At 38.5% G+C, this 20,424-nt stretch overlaps 1 protein-coding gene and 2 long non-coding RNA genes across 3 annotated transcripts in view; 2 read left to right on the forward strand and 1 right to left on the reverse strand.

Moving 5' to 3' along the window:
- Positions 1 to 20,424, reverse strand: part of LOC309498167 (uncharacterized protein) — a 924,641-nt gene that overhangs the window by 479,674 nt on the left and 424,543 nt on the right. The window lies entirely within an intron of this gene.
- The window catches only part of LOC309503759, a 308,394-nt gene that overhangs the window by 70,742 nt on the left and 217,228 nt on the right, over positions 1 to 20,424 (forward strand). The gene's annotated exons all lie outside the window — the stretch shown is intronic.
- LOC309503300 lies at positions 3,620 to 4,948 on the forward strand. Its single transcript, XR_014207602.1, has 3 exons — positions 3,620 to 3,732; positions 3,829 to 3,915; positions 4,672 to 4,948. It is a non-coding gene; the product is annotated as an uncharacterized lncRNA (long non-coding RNA).

Raw genomic sequence — 20,424 nt, forward strand, 5'->3', positions numbered from 1 at the left:
TTTGTGCTTGTGAAACCACAAATTCACAACCTCCAGAAGTGTTGCACTGACAGATGCGTCAAGATCACACTTCATCTATACACAACAAAAACTCCACTGTTAAATTAACTCTCCTGGGAACTTATCTTAGACCACACTCAAAAGTGTTAAAATAAGGGTACATAAAAAGTCAAGGGTCAAAAGCCCAACTAAAGCAAATAGGGGTGGGAATCTCTAGGCACCTCACGATTCGATTCGATTACGATTCAGAGGGTAACGATTATCAATGCATCTTTTTTTGTGTGTGTGACTACTTGGCACTTTTAAAGCAAAGTATTTATGATGACCCATAAAGAATTTACTTCCTATATAAATTTTATTAATAAAATAAATGGAAGTGATTTGGCAAGTCAACTGTTAGGTTACATTTGCCAGCATATGTCCCAACATTGCAAAGAACCAACAGGAAAATAAATGTGTGCCTGTACTAGCAGCAAACTTGTATACAAACTTCAGCATATTCTGCAAAATCACAAACAGTTCTCGTGATCACCACTAATGTCGGCCGAGGGGCCACGTATAAAGGGCATGCAGTAACAGAGGTCTGGGCACTCTCTGACTGCATTGGCATTCATTGCCTCGAGTTGCTTACAGTTTCCTTGCTTCGAGACGCCGCTGCTCAGCGAGCATGTACTGTTCTGACAACATTGCGACCGTCGAGCTGCGCTTCCCTCGCATGTTGCAACTCACCCGCCACCTCCTCGGAGCCAGAAGCTTCTAAGGTTGCTTCATTCCACTTATTTCTGCTGGCTTGCTCAATCGTGCCGCTGACAAGCCTCACGACAGCCTCTGGTTCAGATACAGTGGAGACTCTTTTTGGGACCAGATCGGGGCCGCACAGCCACGTCTGTTGCCCCTCCGGACTCGTCCCTCTGCCAGTTGTTTCTTCTCCTGTCTGAGTGGATATCCCTCGACACAGAAAGCCTTCTTCCCCAGTGAGCCTTCTTGCACTACAGTGCTAAAATCAGGAAGAGATGGAGCAGGTCTTGCTAGTTGCCCCTTATTGGCCCAACCGACCTCTCCTCTCGACAGCCTTCCTGACTCCTTCCTCTGAGTACATTCTCAGGGATGGGGCACAACGGCACCCACGTCTAGACCTTGGAGAGTTCTAGGTCTGGTTCTAAAAAGAATGGGAAGCGGAGGTTCTGGTTACTACCTCACTAATTTTTATGCCGTAGAAACCATCACTTCTGTGAGAGCACCCTCTCAAAAAGAGGCTCGCTCCCCCTTAGAAGTGGAACTATTCATTGAATTGAGTCTTCTCTCCGTGAGGAGATCCCGAAGGTGTTCAATCACTTCAGTGCTTCCTTCCTGCTAACGGTTGGAGTGAGGCTGTCTCCTCCACCTCAAAATGTTGTAGCATCTGTACTGACGCACACCATGATGCAGTGCTGTGGGGATTGAACCATCAACCTTCTGGTTTGTAGACAACCTACATGAACCACTGAGCCACTGCCACCCCATATGGTCATATAATGCATATTTTGAAGTATCACATCAGAAACGAATGATGGAAACGCAAAAAATACAGTGTCCTCAGAATATTTTTTATGTGTCTATTTATTTTTTATTTTTTTCATTTACATTTTCATTTTTTTTTTCCCATCACATCACTAACACATTGTGTTGCTAAATGTGTGTGTGCACAATGAAGCTTTTATTAGGCTACTAAGTTTGTGCTTGTAAAACCACAAATTCACAACCTCCAGAAGTGTTGCACTGACAGATGCGTCAAGATCACACTTCATCTATATATACACAGCAAAAACTCCAGTGTTAAATTAACTCTCCTGGGAATTTATTTGATATCTGTCACTGTTGTGTTCTGTTTAGTTTGTTTTCATTGGACTTGTCTGCCTGTCATGTCACATGTCACCTTCACCATCATTACCTATTAGTTTAGTTGTATCACCTGTGTCTAGTTAATTATCATCTGTTCCACCTGTGTTTCTGTCATTAGTGTTCATCAGTGTTCATCAGTGTTAGTATTTAAGTTCCTTCAGTTCAGTCAGTCTTTGTCTGTTCTAAGTCTTAGGGTGCTTTCACACTGGCAGTTTAGTGCGGACCGGGGCACGGTTCGCATGAAAAATCGCTAATGTGAACGCTGTCATCGGACCCGGGTGCGCACTAGAGTACCGAACCCGAGACTACCTGGAGGAGGTGGTCTGAGCTCGGTTGCTCCCGAACCGTAGCGCGGTTCGCGTTAATGTGCAAGCAACACGGACTCGGGTGCGCGCTTGTTCAGGAAGTATAGTATCCCGCGCATGCGTATCACTGTCGATATCATTGTTTCCTCACACACGACAACCATGAGTGGCAGGGGAACGTTGTGGGACACTGAAGAGGTGATGTCTCTCACTATGTTGTGCATAATAGCACCAAAAAAACAGACAAATTACAGCTATGCTCAGTCGAGTTGTATTATCCATGCATTTTCCGTGTGCGTTTGCGATGACGTAAGATCACTGCAAACGCACCTGGGTTCGATACAACTAATTGAGTGTGAAACCAGACCAACGCTGCGGGGGGCGCCGGGAACGAGCGCACTCGGGTTCGGACCGCAGCAAACGAACCCAGTGGAAAAACGCCCTTAGTTTGCGTGCGCACATCCTGTTTGCCTGTACCTATTGGAATTATATTGTAAGTAAAAGTTTGTATTGGAGCCTTTTGCCTTCTCGTCTTCTTCTGCCTGCACCACACCCTGACAAGACCACACTCAAAAGTGTTAAAATAAGGGTACATAAAAAGTCAAGGGCCCAACTAAAGCAAACACTAATCACCATAATGGTGTGATTTTCTCCTTCAGTGATTCTGCTTGTTAACATCAGGTGTCTTCAATAATTGTCAATTATCACTCAATTGATCACTGAATAATTAATTATAACTTAATAATATCTTAATTATAACTTTAACACTGCTTCACTGTTATTTTAACTCTTAGGGGCTGTTTACACAACACCGTTTTCAACGTTACACTTTTTACGTTCATTTACACAACAATGGTGTTTTGGGGCCTGATAATGCAAACGTTTGAAAACGGGGGCCGGTTGCATAAACATAGTCATTATCTTAAGACTGTGTCTAAGAAATAGTCTGACTAACTAAAGTCACTGAAGAAAGACCATTGCATAAAATAAGCTCACACCTATCTTTATCAAGACTGTCTAAATCGCATTGATTTGTGGGAAAAATAAGACGCTGAACAACTTAAACAAAATGGCCGACAGTACGCGCTCGTCACAGTTTTCCTTTGCGGAAAATATTTGTATTTTAGAAGAATACAATGCTTCTAAATCGACTTTAATGAACAAATTTAACGATTACAACGGCAATAGCAAAAAACACAAAGCTTGGACCACAATAACGGAAAGAGTTAACAGTGTCAACCCATCTGTCTCACGATCCGTCAAAGATGTTCAAAAACGTGGAACTAATTTTTAATGTTTAAAAATATGGTTCAAGAGGCAAAAAAGGAAATTTTTAAGCGAAAAAACCCAGCAACGGGGGGAGGACCATCTTCTAAATTGAAAAGGACAACGGAAATGATCATTGAAATATACGGAGACGAATCTCCGATGTTTTGGGGAATCCCCGGGGGGAGGGAGAGCGGAGTATCCGGGCGGACGTTACCCACAGCGGGGGAAGATACTCAGTCTCATACCGCTGTCACATCAACGCCGCTTGGACAGTCTCGTGAGTAATAATGTTTTGATAGTGATTGTTTTTGCTTCATTTTAAACACTGTAGGCTACTGCTGTTTTAGTTTGAATAACACTTATTATCTTCTAGTTGACTGCGAGGTGACACTAACATTGGTCTCTCAAAATGACGAAGCGCCTGTTACAAGCCAGGATGACCAAACAACACAAAGTGAAGGTAAAGCTATGCTTTCAATCTTTCAGCTTAGTCAGCCCTCTATTATTCCTTACTACAATGTTTTAAGTTTAAAACAGATTAACAGTGTTTAAGCAATAACGTACAAGCGGCTGTGCTGTATTGTGAGTCACGGCTGAAGGCACGACGCGAAGCGGACTTATTCAAGATACAGCACTAGCATCGAGTACTTTATTGCTTTTATAAAACGTTTTACAAAATACAAATATTATAAAATACAATAAGTGGACACAGGTTTGGGGAAATCACTTGTAATAGCATGTAGTGCTGTGCAATCACTAGTTGCTGCAGGACAGTGTTTTAAATCAAAGACTACTTTTGTCAATAAAGACCACACACACACAAATATATACCAAGAAGTGAGCAAAACCTGACAAAATCTACAAAAACGAACGTTTGGTGATGTCCTCATTTTTAAAATTGGTATAAAAATAAAGTTTTGTATTAAAATTGTATTAAACTTTCTGTGATGTAGGTTTAGGGAGTGGGTTATATAGTTAATATAAAATGTTCAACTATTTGTATATAAAAAAACTAGAAGTCTATGCAGTGTCCCCATTTACATAGCTAAGTAATTGTTTTGTGTGTGTTTTTGTCTAAAATGAATGAACTACAAAAGGGTGAAGTAGCATGTAGTGCATTTTATCAGGAAAAAAATTTACAACAAAAAATACCGTGCCTGTCACTTTCTAATTTTGCTAATGTTGTTCTTGTTCTTTTTTTTATTTATTTTTAAAGATGACGATTTGGACAGCACCCAAATGGCACCTGTGGGAAGTGGCTCAGACACCGAGACACAGAAAGACACTCCAAGCAAGATAACCATGAACAATATACTTGAAAAACAATATAAAATATTAACACTGGAAGAGACTAAACTAAAATTAGAAATACAAAAACTAGAATTAGAGAAAACTAAGCTAAAGTTGGAGCTACAAAAACTTGGACATGAACTATAGATCTCATCGACCATTGTCCAATAACTAATCAAACAATTGTATTTAATAATTCCTGGTATTTAGGGGTTCAAGCACGAAGTGCTGAAACCCTATTGTAATTGTGCTGATTTTTATTATTAGGGGTTCAAGCACGAAGTGCTGAAACCCTATTGTAATTGTGCTGATTAGGGGTTCAAGCATGAAATGCTGAAACCCTATTGTAATTGTGCTGATTAGGGGTTCAAGCACGAAGTGCTGAAACCCTATTGTTATTGTAAGGATTTTTTTAGGGGTTCAAGCACGAAGTGCTGAAACCCTATTGTAATTGTCCTGATTTTTATTATTATTTTTCTTCTGCCGTAAAACGCATCGTGCAGCCCAAACCGTAAGAGCTGGAACTTTGAAACTTTGCCATATGGTAGTACAAAAATCGAGGAGAGGTTATCAAATTATGACCTCGAATGGCCCATAGGTGGCGCTATAGCGACCAAAAGCGCGAAACTGCTCATAACTCCTAGACCGTATGTCGTAGACTCAAGTGTCTTATATCATTGGAAAGCTGGATGCCTGACGAACAAAACGTATATCTCCGATTTCATTTCCGCCATGATAGATTTTCCGCCATTTTGAATTTTGTCAAAAACCTACTTTTGCGAACTAGTCCCTGGTTTTTTGCCCGATCGGAACCAAACCAGTGCAGAAATGTTCTCTGGAGTCTGAATATCAATAATTATCGAAAAAAAGTTGAAATTTCCATTCACGGTCGCTAAGGGGCGCCCAAATGTATGTTGTGGGAGGAGCCTATTTTACTAAAACGGCTATAACTCCAGAAGTAAATGAGGTATCTTCACCAAACTCGGTACAAATGTGTAAGAGGTCAATTTGAGGTCACAGTAAAAAAACCGCGGCGAATGGCCACATGGTGGCGCTATAACATGAAAAAAACATAAAACGGCCCATAACCACCTGACCGTTAGTCCGATTGACTTGAAAATTGGTATGCAGTGTCTTGGTCCAAGGTGCCATGTATGTCTATGAGGACATTGGCGTATCTCAAAAAACATGGCCGCCATCGGCCAATGAAATTTGAGCACCTATTAGACAAGGTTTACGGAGGCTGATCGGAACAAAACTCGGTAGGCATGTTCGACTCATGGCCCTAGAGGTCTGTAAGAATTTTGAAAGAAATCGGCCACTAGTTGGCGCTAACGAGTTTAAAGGCTCTGTAATCACGTGGTGTTACACTTATTGTCACAAAATGCATACCATTTGATAGATCTCCTCTTGTTGAACAACTTTGCCTCAAGAACCATTGCTGTCAATCAAACCGTTCATTAAATATTCGTAATTATGTTAAAAACCTACTTTTGCGAACTAGTCCCTGGTTTTTCGCCCGATCAGAACCAAACCAGTCTAGGACAATTCTATGGACTCTCTAGGTCAATAATTATCAAAAAAAAGTTGAACTTTTGCATTTTTCTCATGGGTATATTGGGTCATAAAGAAAATGGGCGTGGCAAAATGCACTCAAAAGCCTATAAAACCTAAACGAAAACACAGAACTTCACAAAAATGTATGCGCATATTTGTCATAACATGCTAAAGAAGCCTGGAAATTTGTATGGAGATCGGACCAAAGGTGGCGCTATAACTGTTAAAACACTTTAAAACCATATATTTCCTATGGTAAATTGCCTGTATTGGCTGTGAATGGTCTTTTCCTATGAAAAATTCCATAGGAAATAATTTGATCAAAATGAAATAATTTTCATATAATAATGTTCATGACTCTTAATAAGCATGAAACATTTCAGACAGATCAGACAAAATTTGCCTCTATAACAGTCAAAAAGGTAAAAATTATATAACATGTCATTAAGCCAATAAGTGGTATTTTACTGCTTTTATTCATGCCTGGTGTAAAAATTATGACTAGTACTATTATACAAAAGTTGAGAGTACAGGACATTAGGAACTTTAGACACAGAGATATTTCTTATAAAATAAAGCAGAGAGACAATCCTTGAGAGACCAGTGCATTCTTAGTATATTATAGTGTATTATGTATAATAATGTTCATGACTCTTAATAAGCATGAAACATTTCAGACAGATCAGACAAAATTTGCCTCTATAACAGTCAAAAAGGTAAAAATTATATAACATGTCATTAAGCCAATAAGTGGTATTTTACTGCTTTTATTCATGCCTGGTGTAAAAATTATGACTAGTACTATTATACAAAAGTTGAGAGTACAGGACATTAGGAACTTTAGACAGAGATATTTCTTATAAAATAAAGCAGAGAGACAATCCTTGAGAGACCAGTGCATTCTTAGTATATTAGCTCTTCTATAACAGTTTAAATTGAGTCGTGTCGATCTGTTCTGGACAAATTATATTTTTCAATCAGTTCTTTTTTTTTTTCTTTACTTGATGCACTCGATTACACCACTGGGCAATAACACACGATTCATCCAATCACTGATTGTGCTGCTGTGACTGACACCCCTGAGAGCCAACAGAAGCGGCATATTCATAAGGCCCGCCCACAGGTCGCGCAGGCGCTGCCGCTGTCAGCATAAACAGAGAATCAGATGAGAACAGATCAAATGAGACGCGGAGCATTTCTCCAGAAACTCCTTGCACTAAATGATAATCATAATCTATCTAGAACTGTGATTGTGTGCACTTGTAAACTTTGGATGCTTCAGCCTGGAGTGTTGTCGTCAGAGAGAGGTGAAGTGGAAATCGGAGTAAAGATTTAGTGGATCCCAGAGCGGTAATCTTTATTGAATAGTCTTTTTTTTATTGAATATGTGATGCAATCTCGTTTTGGTGAGTGACATTTTTTTTATCATATGTTATCTTATGAAAGATATGTCAATTTCAGAAATGATTTGATATGAGCTGAGTGTAGGCCGCACAGCGCGAGCTGAACTAATTAGCCGTAGGCTAAAGCTATCACGTATAACAATGATCATTGTGTCATGAGTTGAGACAATGGGTCTTATTCATGAAACACGAGCAGAACGAATTTTTGTGTAAATCGTGTGTAAAGTGGTTCTGACGTAAATTTTCGGATTCATTAAAATGTTCGTATTTTCCAAACGTTAGTTGGTACGAAAGAGATCTACACCTGCTCCCAGCCACACGTAAATAGTGCGTTTAACATCCGAACGTTTTGCTCATTAATAAGGCTGCATTTTAATTCACCTTAATCGTGTACATATTTACACAGCATTTTGAAAAAATATTAGGTAACACTTTACAATACGGGTGCACTAATCTGCATTAATTCATATTTAACTAATGCACAGATAATCATGTGTTAATGTATGACTCATGAAGAACTAAACCATTAATTAATGATTACTGCATCAGCAACTAATAAAGATTCTAAATGATTAATAGATTAAGTAATATATGAATTGTTATTAATTAAATGTGTCAATGTATTAATTAATTAATAACTTATTTTATTAACTAAAAGTGTAAATGAATGCGTTAATTACCACAGTTGGTCAAAGCAATGTACTTCAACTTCCAGTTGTCTGCTTTAATTAATCATTAACTAATGATTTGCAAATGCATCATTATGTTATGACTTTACTTGTTGAGGCACATGACTATTAACTAATTGTTAAGTAATATGCCATTTATGGGTTTTGACAGTTTGCACATGCAGTGAATGTAATGTCGGTGAACGTGTGTGAAGGATGGGGTGAGTTGGGCTGCACACAAATATCAGCACACCAGAATCTGAACTCCTGAAGCTGTTATACTGTGTTTACACTGGACGAGACCAGCTGTCTACACCTGGACATGACAGACCATCGAAAGGCCATTAGTCCTTCGTAACAGAACTAGCACAAGAGCTCTGAGTACGTCAGTAATAGAGTGTGGCATCGGTTTACTGACTGGGTTTTGTCGTGTAGTGTCGCGACGCATCCAGTGTAGTATCACTGACTATAATGGACGTTCTATTGTCTTTGTCCAGTCTAGACACAGTGTTATGAACTAGCAGCGCTTAACCGCATGTTCTCAGTGTATGTTAACCTGAAATAGTCCTGTGCCATGAACAACAAAGTTCATCGGACTCAGTGAAATCTTGGTTGTACATGGTTGGAAATTGAAATCCATGGCTTAGTGTGGATGTCAAAACCAAAATGGCATATTACTTAACAATTAGTTAATAGTCATGTGCCTCAACAAGTAAAGTCATAACATAATGATGCATTTGCAAATCATTAGTTAATGATTAATTAAAGCAGACAACTGGAAGTTGAAGTACATTGCCTTGACCAATTGTGGTAATTAACGCATTGATTTAGACTTTTAGTTAATAAAATAAGTTATTAATGAATTAATACATTATGACACATTTAATTAATAACAATTCATATATTACTTTATATTAATCATTTAGAATCTTCATGATGCAGTAATCATTAATTAATGGTTTAGTTCTTCATGAGTCATACATTAACACATGATTATCTGTGCATTAGTTAAGCATGAATTAATGGTTATTAGTGCACCTGTATTGTAAAGTGTTACCAAATATTATATATAGTAATTACATACGGTTTTTCTTTTTACTTTTATTACGACAGCCAGTAATTACGAGAGCCATCTGCAAACGGAACAAAAGTCCGCAAGTTTTTTTTATTTAATTTTTTTATTCAAGCTGTTTATTCTTTTACAAGTCCGCAAGTCACACATAATGCAGTCACGCTTCATGTCAAACCATTTTCTTTTCACTTCTAGGACTGTTCGATTAACAGATGAAACTCCATTAACTGCATCTATGCTGCCAAGCTTCCTTTTTTTTAGGCCTGATACGCCACTATGTACGCTTGAAAACAAAATGTGGCGTTTTGAATGAACTTCTGATAATAAACTTCAATTTCTGCATCTGAGAAATTTCTCTTCTTCATTCGTTTTTGAGAAGACAAGTTGAAATCCTTCGTTTGGTGTCATAATATAATGCCCATATAGCCTATAGTTTTCAGTCGGTTTTAATGGGCGGGATTTATGGTAATTTAGAGAATGAGCGTGCACACGCGTCCCATTTACAACTGATTGGAATTCATTAACACACACACACACACACACACACACACACACACACACACACATTTCACTATCACATCTGACGTTTACGAAGTATTTCTGAATCAGGAGAAGAATTTTCGGGAATGTCGCCTTTACGCGCAAATCACTCACATATTTACTCGTATATTTACAATTTCATGAATGAGACCCATTGAGTGATTAATGAGTGTCTGTGTTAAGTAACTGTCGAAAAGTTCGATTAATGTGTCATTTGAACTGCGCATGTATATGATTTGTTACTGAAATGTTGAATCAGAAATGAATTATTGTACGTTTGCCTTGTGTTTTCCAAGGCTGCGTTTTCTTGTTCTCTGTTTTTTTTCCTATGTGAACGTGATCGGCAAGTGTATCCTGTTTTGTGCCATAAATAATCCTGTGGAGGTGAATCGCCTGCCTATTGAATACAATTAAATATGCACAAATGGCTAGCTGACCAGTGCCCATGGACCGGTTTCCACTTTGAACCATAATTTGAAACCATCAACTGGTAGGATAATTACAATTTTCTTTTGTTTTTCGGACTCACAGGACTTTTAATTTGTGAAATAAATTTATTTATTTTTACATCTGAAATGGAGAGACTTCAACTGATCGAGAGAAGTCTGAACAACTCTTTAAACTGAATCAGTTTAAACTAGAAGATGCAGCTGCGGTGAGTTAGCGTAAACGACAACAAACAAAGTTAAGTCTGACGCCCGTTTCACACATAGGGCCCGATTTTAACGATCTGAAACGCAAGTATCAAGCGCGAAACGCAAGTAACTTTGTGGCCGGGTCTTGGGCGCTGTTGCTATTATACCGGCGGGATAAATTACTCTTGCGCTCAACGCAAATCTAAAATGTGTTGGTCTGCAGTAGCTGCATTACTCATAGGTGTGGTTTGGGCGTAACGTGAAATAAACCAATCAGAGCGTCATCTCACATTCCCTTTAAGAGCAGACGCGCTTATTCTATAGCGGATTCCTATTATAACGGTGGATTTGCCAGACGCGCGCCAGCAGCGATTCACAGCCGAGGAGACCGACGTTCTCGTCAGGGCCGTAAAACACAGAGAAGTGACATTGGGGATGGAGAAACACACCCAAATTAACTTCGGTTAAACAGGCGTATGATAATTTGGGTAAATGTGTAAACTAGAAGTATGCTTTTATAATTATCTATCTATCTATCTATCTATCTATCTATCGTAATGTATGATTTGCAAAAATGAAAACGGCTGCTTCTGTGTGAGAGAATCAAAGTGTATGTGCGTTGTGCACACGCTACATTGATTATGGCCAAGCATGCGCCCTTAAAATAGCATAAGAATAACATGTGCAACGCGCCACTGACTTTAAACTAGATTTTTTCAGTTAGTGGCGGAATTGTTTTCTAAACGTGCAAAATAGCATGAGGGAACGTTTGCGCCGGAACACGCCGCCTCTTTGCGCTGAACCGCCCCCGGGAGCGCAAGTGTATTTCTTAGTTAACCGACGTGCGTCTGTGGAGGGAAAAGTCCGCTGTGCGCGGGTGCAAAATAGGAATGATACATGCGGCGGTGTACAAAGTCAATTGCGCTGGGTGCAAGATAGGGCCCATACTCCGTGTGCAGTGCATATGCGGTGCAGGAGCAGCACTCGCTATAGTGCTTTCACATATGCTGCGTTTGCAGTGCGTAACTGATCCACGGCTGAACCACAAACACATACTCACTATTTTTATTTCAAATCCAGAAGTTATCAAATACTTTTATTTAAAAAAAGTTTTGTCAGCATTACGATTCTCTTTGTACACACATACTCTTTAATGGTCGTAATTCACTTTTAAGCACAATTTAAACAATGTATTCAATGCACTACTTCTATCTAGATTTATTAGCAAGTGGTAAAATATTTAGCCATATAGTTATATTAAAATGACAAATATTTTAAATTAAAACTTAAAATTGACAAAAACAACCGACTCTCATGCCTTTTCTTTTGCATTTAAATTAATACATTAAATCTTGGATGTCAGAAAGAACTTGTTTTTCAACCTCCACGAATGAGACGAGTGTTACTTTTCTGTTCACTATTTTCGCTATTTTTCCATAGTGATACACTATATTGACTGGGTTAAATAGAATTGCATTTCTAAAAAGAGACTAAAATACAATTTTCATTGACTAAAACTAGACTAAGGGCGCTTTCACACTTGGTTCGATTGCCTGTTCCTAACCCGAGTTCGATTGCTCCCCCCCTGCCCCCGATGGACTTGTGTTCACATATTATTTGTATCCGAACCGCAGTATGCTTGTGTCATCAAGTTGCAGCTGGTGCGTAATCGTGTTGCTTGGTAACCGCTATGAATGAAAAGGCGTCAAAATGGATAGAATTGCTCGCTTCACATTTGTTCTTTTTTTTTTTTTTAACCTTTGGTTTTGTTTGAAAAAAATCGTTCCAAAGACAGCGGGCTGTCCGCCGAAGACAATTTTTGCGGAGGCAGCCAGAAATCATCTCTCTGCTTGCAGTGCGTCAATCCCGCTTTTCATCAAGTTAAGTGTATACATGACGAGAATAATTCCTGTTAGTGATCCAGAGCGCGATCCATTTAGACGCCAACAAACTTTATTGCTGCGGATAAAACAATAAACCTCCGCAGAAGCATTCCAGAGGTACTCCGCGAGGAACAAAACATGTTCCAAACATAAAACAGGCTATAACCACCTGACCGTTAGTCCAATTGACTTGAAAATTGGTATGCAGTGTCTTGGTCCAAGGTGCCATGTATGTCTATGAGGACGTTGGCGTATCTCGAAAAACATGGCCGCCATCGACCAATGAAATTTGAGCACCTATTAGACAAGGTTAACGGAGGCCAATCGGAACGAAACTCGGTGGGCATGTTCGACTCGTGGCCCTAGAGGTCTGTAAGAATTTTGAAAAATCAGCCACTAGTTGACGCTAACAGGTTTTACGGCTATGTAATCACGTGATGCATATCATTTGATAGATCTCCTCATACTGAACAACTTTGCCTCAAGAACTACTGCTGTCAATCAATTTGTTCATTAAATACTTGCGATTATGTTAAAAACCTACTTTTGCGAACTAGTCCTAGGTTTTTCGCCCGATCGGAAATATACCAGTGCAGTACAATTCTCTGGAAGCTCTAGATTAATTATATAAAAAACTTTAACTTTACCCATTGGGTAGCCATAACAGGATCATTTAGAAAATGTGTATGGCAAAAAACACTCAAAAGCCTGTAAATCCTAAACAAAAACTCAGACAACTCACTAAACTGCCTTATGTGCTTAAAGACCCTAAATGCTTGAACCCCGCTAAATGCTGCTTGCAGCTTTAATTATTATTATTATTTTCCCCTAAAACGCATCGTGCAGCCCAAACCGTAAGAGCTGGAACCTTGAAAGTTGGCCAAATGGTAGTCCTCAATTTGGGGAGAACGTATCAAAGTATGACCTCGATTGGCCCATAGGTGGCGCTATAGCGACCAAAAGCGCGAAACTGCTCATAACTCCTAGACCGTATGTCGTATACTCAAGTGTCTTATATCATTGGAAAGCTGGACGCCTGACGAACAAAACGTATATCTCCGATTTCATTTCCGCCATGATAGATTTTCCGCCATTTTGAATTTTGTCAAAAACCTACTTTTGCGAACTAGTCCCTGGTTTTTCGCCCTATCGGAACCAAACCAGTGCAGAAATGTTCTCTGGAGTCTGAATATCAATAATTATCGAAAAAAAGTTGAAATTTCCATTCACGGTCGCTAAGGGGCGCCCAAATGTATGTTGTGGGAGGGGCCTATTTTACTAAAATGGCTATAACTCCAGAAGTAAATGAGGTATCTTCACCAAACTCGGTTCACTTGTGTAAGAGGTCAATCTGAGGTCACAGTAAAAAAATTGCGGTGATTGGCCACATGGTGGCGCTATAATATGAAAAAAACATAAAACAGGCTATAACCACCTGACCGTTAGTCCGATTGACTTGAAAATTGGTATGCAGTGTCTTGGTCCAAGGTGCCATGTATGTCTATGAGGACATTGGTGTATCTCAAAAAACATGGCCGCCATCGGCCAATGAAGTTTGAGCACCTATTAGACAAGGTTAACGGAGGCCGATCGGAACGAAACTCGGTGGGCATGTTCTACTCATGGCCCTAGAGGTCTGTAAGAATTTTGAAAGAAATCGGCCACTAGTTGGCGCTAACGAGTTTTATGGCTCTGTAATCACGTGGTGTTACACTTATTGTCACAAAATGCATACCATTTGATAGATCTCCTCTTGTTGAACAACTTTGCCTCAAGAACCATTCCTGTCAATCAAACCGTTCATTAAATATTCGTAATTATGTTAAAAACCTACTTTTGCGAACTAGTCCCTGGTTTTTCGCCCGATCGGAACCAAACAAGTCTAGGACAATTCTATGGACTCTCTAGGTCAATAATTATCAAAAAAAAGTTGAACTTTTGCATTTTTCGTATGGCTATAACAGGGTCATTTAGAAAATGGGCGTGGTAAAATGCACTCAAAAGCCTATAAATCCTAAACGAAAACTCAGAACTTCACAAAAATTGATGAGCATATGTGTCATAACCTGCTAAAGAAGCATGGAAAATTTTATGGAGATCGGACCATAGTTGGCGCTATAACTGTTAAAATGCTTTAAAACCATATATTTCCTATGGTAAATTGCCTGTATTTGCTGTAAATAGTGTCTTCTATCTATTATCGTATAATGTTCATATCATAATGTTCAAAACCAGTGCAGCACAATTCTCTGAACTCTCTAGATCAATAATTATCAGAAAAAAAGTTTAACTTCTTCAAAAGGTGATTTTATATGAATATAATGACATATTAAGCCAATAAGTGGTATTTTACTGCCCCCTGCTGTCATTTCATCATACTACTCCCTAATATTGTTATAAAATTCATATTTAGACTTTATAAAATCATTATTTTAACATTTACAATCACATTTTGTCAAAACTCATCTATTGAGTATTACTATTGACAATTGTGTTACACTGAGATATGGAAATGGACGAAAGTAAATGAATGAAATGAAACGAAAGTATAACGGCATTTAAGCCACGCCCCCAAATACAAATTCATTCATAACTCGAAAACGGAAAGTCGTTGCGCGCTCAAATTTTGATGGTGAGGACCTCTCGGGGCTCTTGATCGAAACGTGTCGTCGCGGGCCTCGGGAGCGCGCCCCCCCGCGCATCGCAAGCCCGCGGACCCCCGACTTTGAACGACCGCAACTCCCGACCCAAACCACCCCGAACCTTGTGTGAGAGCTCGTTGGAAAGGGCGCGTCCTTGGCTAGCTTCGATTCAAATGTGGTGTTATTTGCCCTGGGCATTCCAGAGATAATAGCCCGAACAGATATGCCTTATAACAGTCATAACTCCCAGCCCCAATCGCCCAAAAACACCTTGATGGTCTCATTCAACAGGGCTCCTCAAGCACTATCTATGCTCTGAGTTTCAGAATTTTTCGCCTTTTGGTTCCTGAGATATAAGTAAAAAAACAAATTCCCATTCATTCATTCAAACACTTCAACTGTAAAAAAAGCTATAATACCACTGTTGTCCACTAGAGGGAGCAGCAGGATTACGCATGATCTTTTAATTCGCTTTCAGTATTGGGAAATAAACAAATGCTTTAAGAAGCAATCTTTTTTATTACGATGTTTTTTGTTTTATTATGATATTTGTATATATTTTATTTTTTTATTATGATTATGAACGGTTTGATTGACATTAGTGATTCTTGAGGCAAAGTTGTTCAAGATGAGGAGATGAAGATATTTTCACAATATCACATCCTAAAAACATTGAGAACATATTTGTCTTTGTGTGTGTGTGTGTGTGTGTGTGTGTGTGTGTGTGTGTGTGTGTGTGTGTGTGTGTGTGGATGTGTTTGTGTTTGTGTGTGTGTCTGTGTGTGTAAGCATGCTTAATGGAAAGAACATGGAGAAACTGCTTTGTTTTACTGGTGGATAAAAAAGTCTTTCAAATGAAAGTGAGTCAATTAGTGGTCTTCTACTGCCCTCTGCAGGACATTCTACTTAATAAAATATTTTCATCTGTGCTTTTGCATTAGTTTTTGGACTATATAAAATTACTTGCATGAAAATCACCTATTATAACACAGTCATGTTTTGTCAAAGTTTATCACTTCATTTTTACTGAGCTCTCAGTTTGAACATTTCTGCCTCTCAGTGATTAATTTGAAATCTGAAAATGGTGTTATACAGAGGAGATTTGCAATTATCATTTTGTTACCTATCTTTTATTTTAAATATCTACATCTACAACAAAATGTGTGTGCATGTGTGTGTTCAAGCATGGTTAGTGTATTAAGTATTATTGTTTAAGTATTATTGTTTTCATTTACATTTTAACCACCAGAAGAACACTCATTGGTTCATTCTGCTCACTAAAATATTATTTTTCATTTTTTTTTCCATTTGAAATATTGTTTAAACTTAATAAAATCATTAAAATAACATTTCAAATCATATTTTGTCTGTTTATAAATCCCACAGACTCACATTGGCTGCAATACTAATGTTTTTGTAAAACACAGACCTGATAGTCTAATCTGTGTGTATTGTGCATATATTATTGATATTATTACTATTGCAAATCATGTTATTGTAACTCATATCTTAATAGAATATTATTTGTAATTTTAATTCTTTATTTCTTAATTGTTTTTTTATGATTACTACAGATATTATCACCAAAGATATCAACTACACCTTCACTTTTAGTATTGATACGCTGCACACACAGCACAATCACACACTCACTAATGCATTCAAATAAATGTAATCTTACTGTGCTACTTTATTTGTACATGATTAGAATGAACAGAAATCTAAGACTATTTTTCTTCTTTTGTTAAAGCCATTTCAGACTCCAAGTAAGCATTATATTACTAATCATCTATTTTAAAGGTGCCATACAATTGAAAACTGTATTTATCTTGGCATAGTTGAATGATAAGAGTTCTGGACATGGAACTGACATACCGTGAGCCTCAAACACCATTGTTTCCTCCTTCATGTGTAAATCTCCTGTTTGCAAAAGACCGCTGAAAAATGAGTGAATCCCACCATAACACCGACTGTGACGTTGGAGTCAGGATCATTAATATTTATACCCCCCAAATTTGGATTTTCCAGTCAATGTTCTAGGCCAGGCAGTGTTAATGTGGACCTGCACAGCCGAATCATCAGAAGATCTGCAGGTATTGTGAAGAAGCAAGCAAGGACAATAGTGAAAATGGCAGATCATGGATATAAATGTTATGTCTGAGGCTGTGCTGCGGATCTGAGAACTTTTCATTCCCTTCCCACAAAAGAGAACTGTCAACAGGCATGGTTGATGTTTACAACAGGATACCTCACCATTTTAATTCAAAGCTGTTAGTTTGCTCTTAACGGAGGCCGATCAGAACGAAACTAGGTGGGCATGTTCGACTCGTGGCCCTAGAGGTCTGTAAGAATTTTGAAAAATCAGCCACTAGTTGACGCTAACAGGTTTTACGGCTATGTAATCACGTGATGCATATCATTTGATAGATCTCCTCATACTGAACAACTTTGCCTCAAGAACTACTGCTGTCAATCAATTTTTTCATTAAATACTTGCGATTATGTTAAAAACCTACTTTTGCGAACTAGTCCTAGGTTTTTCGCCCGATCGGAAATATACCAGTGCAGTACAATTCTCTGGAAGCTCTAGATTATTAATTATATAAAAAACTTTAACTTTACCCATTGGGTAGCCATAACAGGATCATTTAGAAAATGTGTATGGCAAAAAACACTCAAAAGCCTGTAAATCCTAAACAAAAACTCAGACAACTCACTAAACTGCCTTATGTGCTTAAAGACCCTAAATGCTTGAACCCCGCTAAATGCTGCTTGCAGCTTTAATTTTTATTATTATTATTATTCTTCTGCCGTAAAACGCATCGTGCAGCCCAAACCGTAAGTGCTAGAGACTTGAAACTTGGCCAGAAGGTAGTACAAAAATCGAGGAGAGGTTCAGAGAGTATGACCTCGATTGGCCCATAGGTGGCGCTATAGTGCAAAAAAACAAAAAAAATCACGGTTTTGCTTAAATCTCCTTAACCCTTTGTCACAGACTCAAGTGTCTTATATCACTGTAATCCTTGTCTCAAGATGGACAAAATGTATATCTTCAATTTCATTTCCGGTATGCACATTTTTCCGCCATTTTGAATTTTGTCCAAAACCTACTTTTGCGAACTAGTAGAGGGTTTTTTTGGCCAATCGGAACCAAACCAGTGCAGAAATGTTCTCTGGAGTCTGATTATCAATAATTATCGAAAAAAAGTTGAAATTTTGATCCATGGTTGCTAAGGGGCGTCAAAACGTTCGCAGGAGGCGGAGCCAGTTTACTAAAATGGTTATAACTCATGAACGAAATTAGATATTTTCACCAAACTCGGTACACATGTGTATGAGTTCAATCTGGGGTCACAGTAAAAAAATCGCGACGATTGATCACTAGGTGGCGTTATAACATGAAAAAAACATGAAAAGGGCTATAACCACCTGACCGTTAGTCCAATTGACTTGAAAATTGGCATGCAGTCTCTTGGTCCAGGGTGCCATGTATATCTATGAGGACATTGGCGTATCTCAAAAAACATGGCCGCCATCGGCCAATGAAGTTGAGCACCTATTAGACAAGGTTAACGGAGGCCGATCGGAACTAAACTCGATGGGCATGTTCAACTCATGGCCCTAGAGGTCTGTAAGAATTTTGAAAGAAATCGGCCACTAGTTGGCGCTAACGAGGTTTACGCCCTCTTTAATCACGTGGTGTTGCACACATCAACACAATATGCATATCATTTGATAGATCTGCTCATGTTGAACAACTTTGCCTCAAGAACCACTACTGTCAATCAAACCGTTCATTAAATATTCGCAAACATGTTAAAAACCTACTTTTGCGAACTAGTCCCTGGTTTTTCGCCCAATCAGAACCAGACCAGTCTAGGACAATTCTCTGGACTCTCTAGATCAATAATTATCGAAAAAAAGTTGAAATTTTGCATTTGGATGGCTGTAATAGGGTCATTTAGAAAATGGGCGTGGCAAAATACACTAAAAAGCCTATAAATCCTAAATAAAAACTCAGAACTTCACAAAAATTGATGAGCATATGTGACATAACATGCTAAAGAAGCATGGAATTTTTTATGGAGATCGGACCATAGGTGGCGCTATAACTGTTAAAAAGCTTTAAAATCATATATTTCCTATAACCATATATATCATATAATGTTTATAAAATAATGTTAAAAACCACTGCAGTACAAATCTCTGGACTCTATAGATCAATAATTATCAGAAAAAGTATAAAAAATAACAGTTAAAAAGTTGAAAATGAATAACATTGGCACATTAAGACAATAAGTGGTATTTTACTGCCCCCTGCTGTCATTTCATCATACTACTCCCTAATATTGTTATAAAATTCATATTTAGACTTTATAAAATCATTATTTTAACATTTACAATCACATTTTGTCAAAACTCATCTATTGAGTATTACTATTGACAATTGTGTTACACTGAGATATGGAAATGGACGAAAGTAAATGAATGAAATGAAACGAAAGTATAACGGCATTTAAGCCACGCCCCCAAATACAAATTCATTCATAACTCGAAAACGGAAAGTCGTTGCGCGCTCAAATTTTGATGGTGAGGACCTCTCGGGGCTCTTGATCGAAACGTGTCGTCGCGGGCCTCGGGAGCGCGCCCCCCCGCGCATCGCAAGCCCGCGGACCCCCGACTTTGAACGACCGCAACTCCCGACCCAAACCACCCCGAACCTTGTGTGAGAGCTCGTTGGAAAGGGCGCGTCCTTGGCTAGCTTCGATTCAAATGTGGTGTTATTTGCCCTGGGCATTCCAGAGATAATAGCCCGAACAGATATGCCTTATAACAGTCATAACTCCCAGCCCCAATCGCCCAAAAACACCTTGATGGTCTCATTCAACAGGGCTCCTCAAGCACTATCTATGCTCTGAGTTTCAGAATTTTTCGCCTTTTGGTTCCTGAGATATAAGTAAAAAAACAAATTCCCATTCATTCATTCAAACACTTCAACTGTAAAAAAAGCTATAATACCACTGTTGTCCACTAGAGGGAGCAGCAGGATTACGCATGATCTTTTAATTCGCTTTCAGTATTGGGAAATAAACAAATGCTTTAAGAAGCAATCTTTTTTATTACGATGTTTTTTGTTTTATTATGATATTTGTATATATATTTTTTTTTTTATTATGATTATGAACGGTTTGATTGACATTAGTGATTCTTGAGGCAAAGTTGTTCAAGATGAGGAGATGAAGATATTTTCACAATATCACATCATAAAAACATTGAAA

This window comes from Leuciscus leuciscus, assembly GCF_965113295.1.
Source record: "Leuciscus leuciscus genome assembly, chromosome: 1".
In the NCBI taxonomy this organism is placed as follows: Eukaryota; Metazoa; Chordata; class Actinopteri; order Cypriniformes; family Leuciscidae; genus Leuciscus; species Leuciscus leuciscus.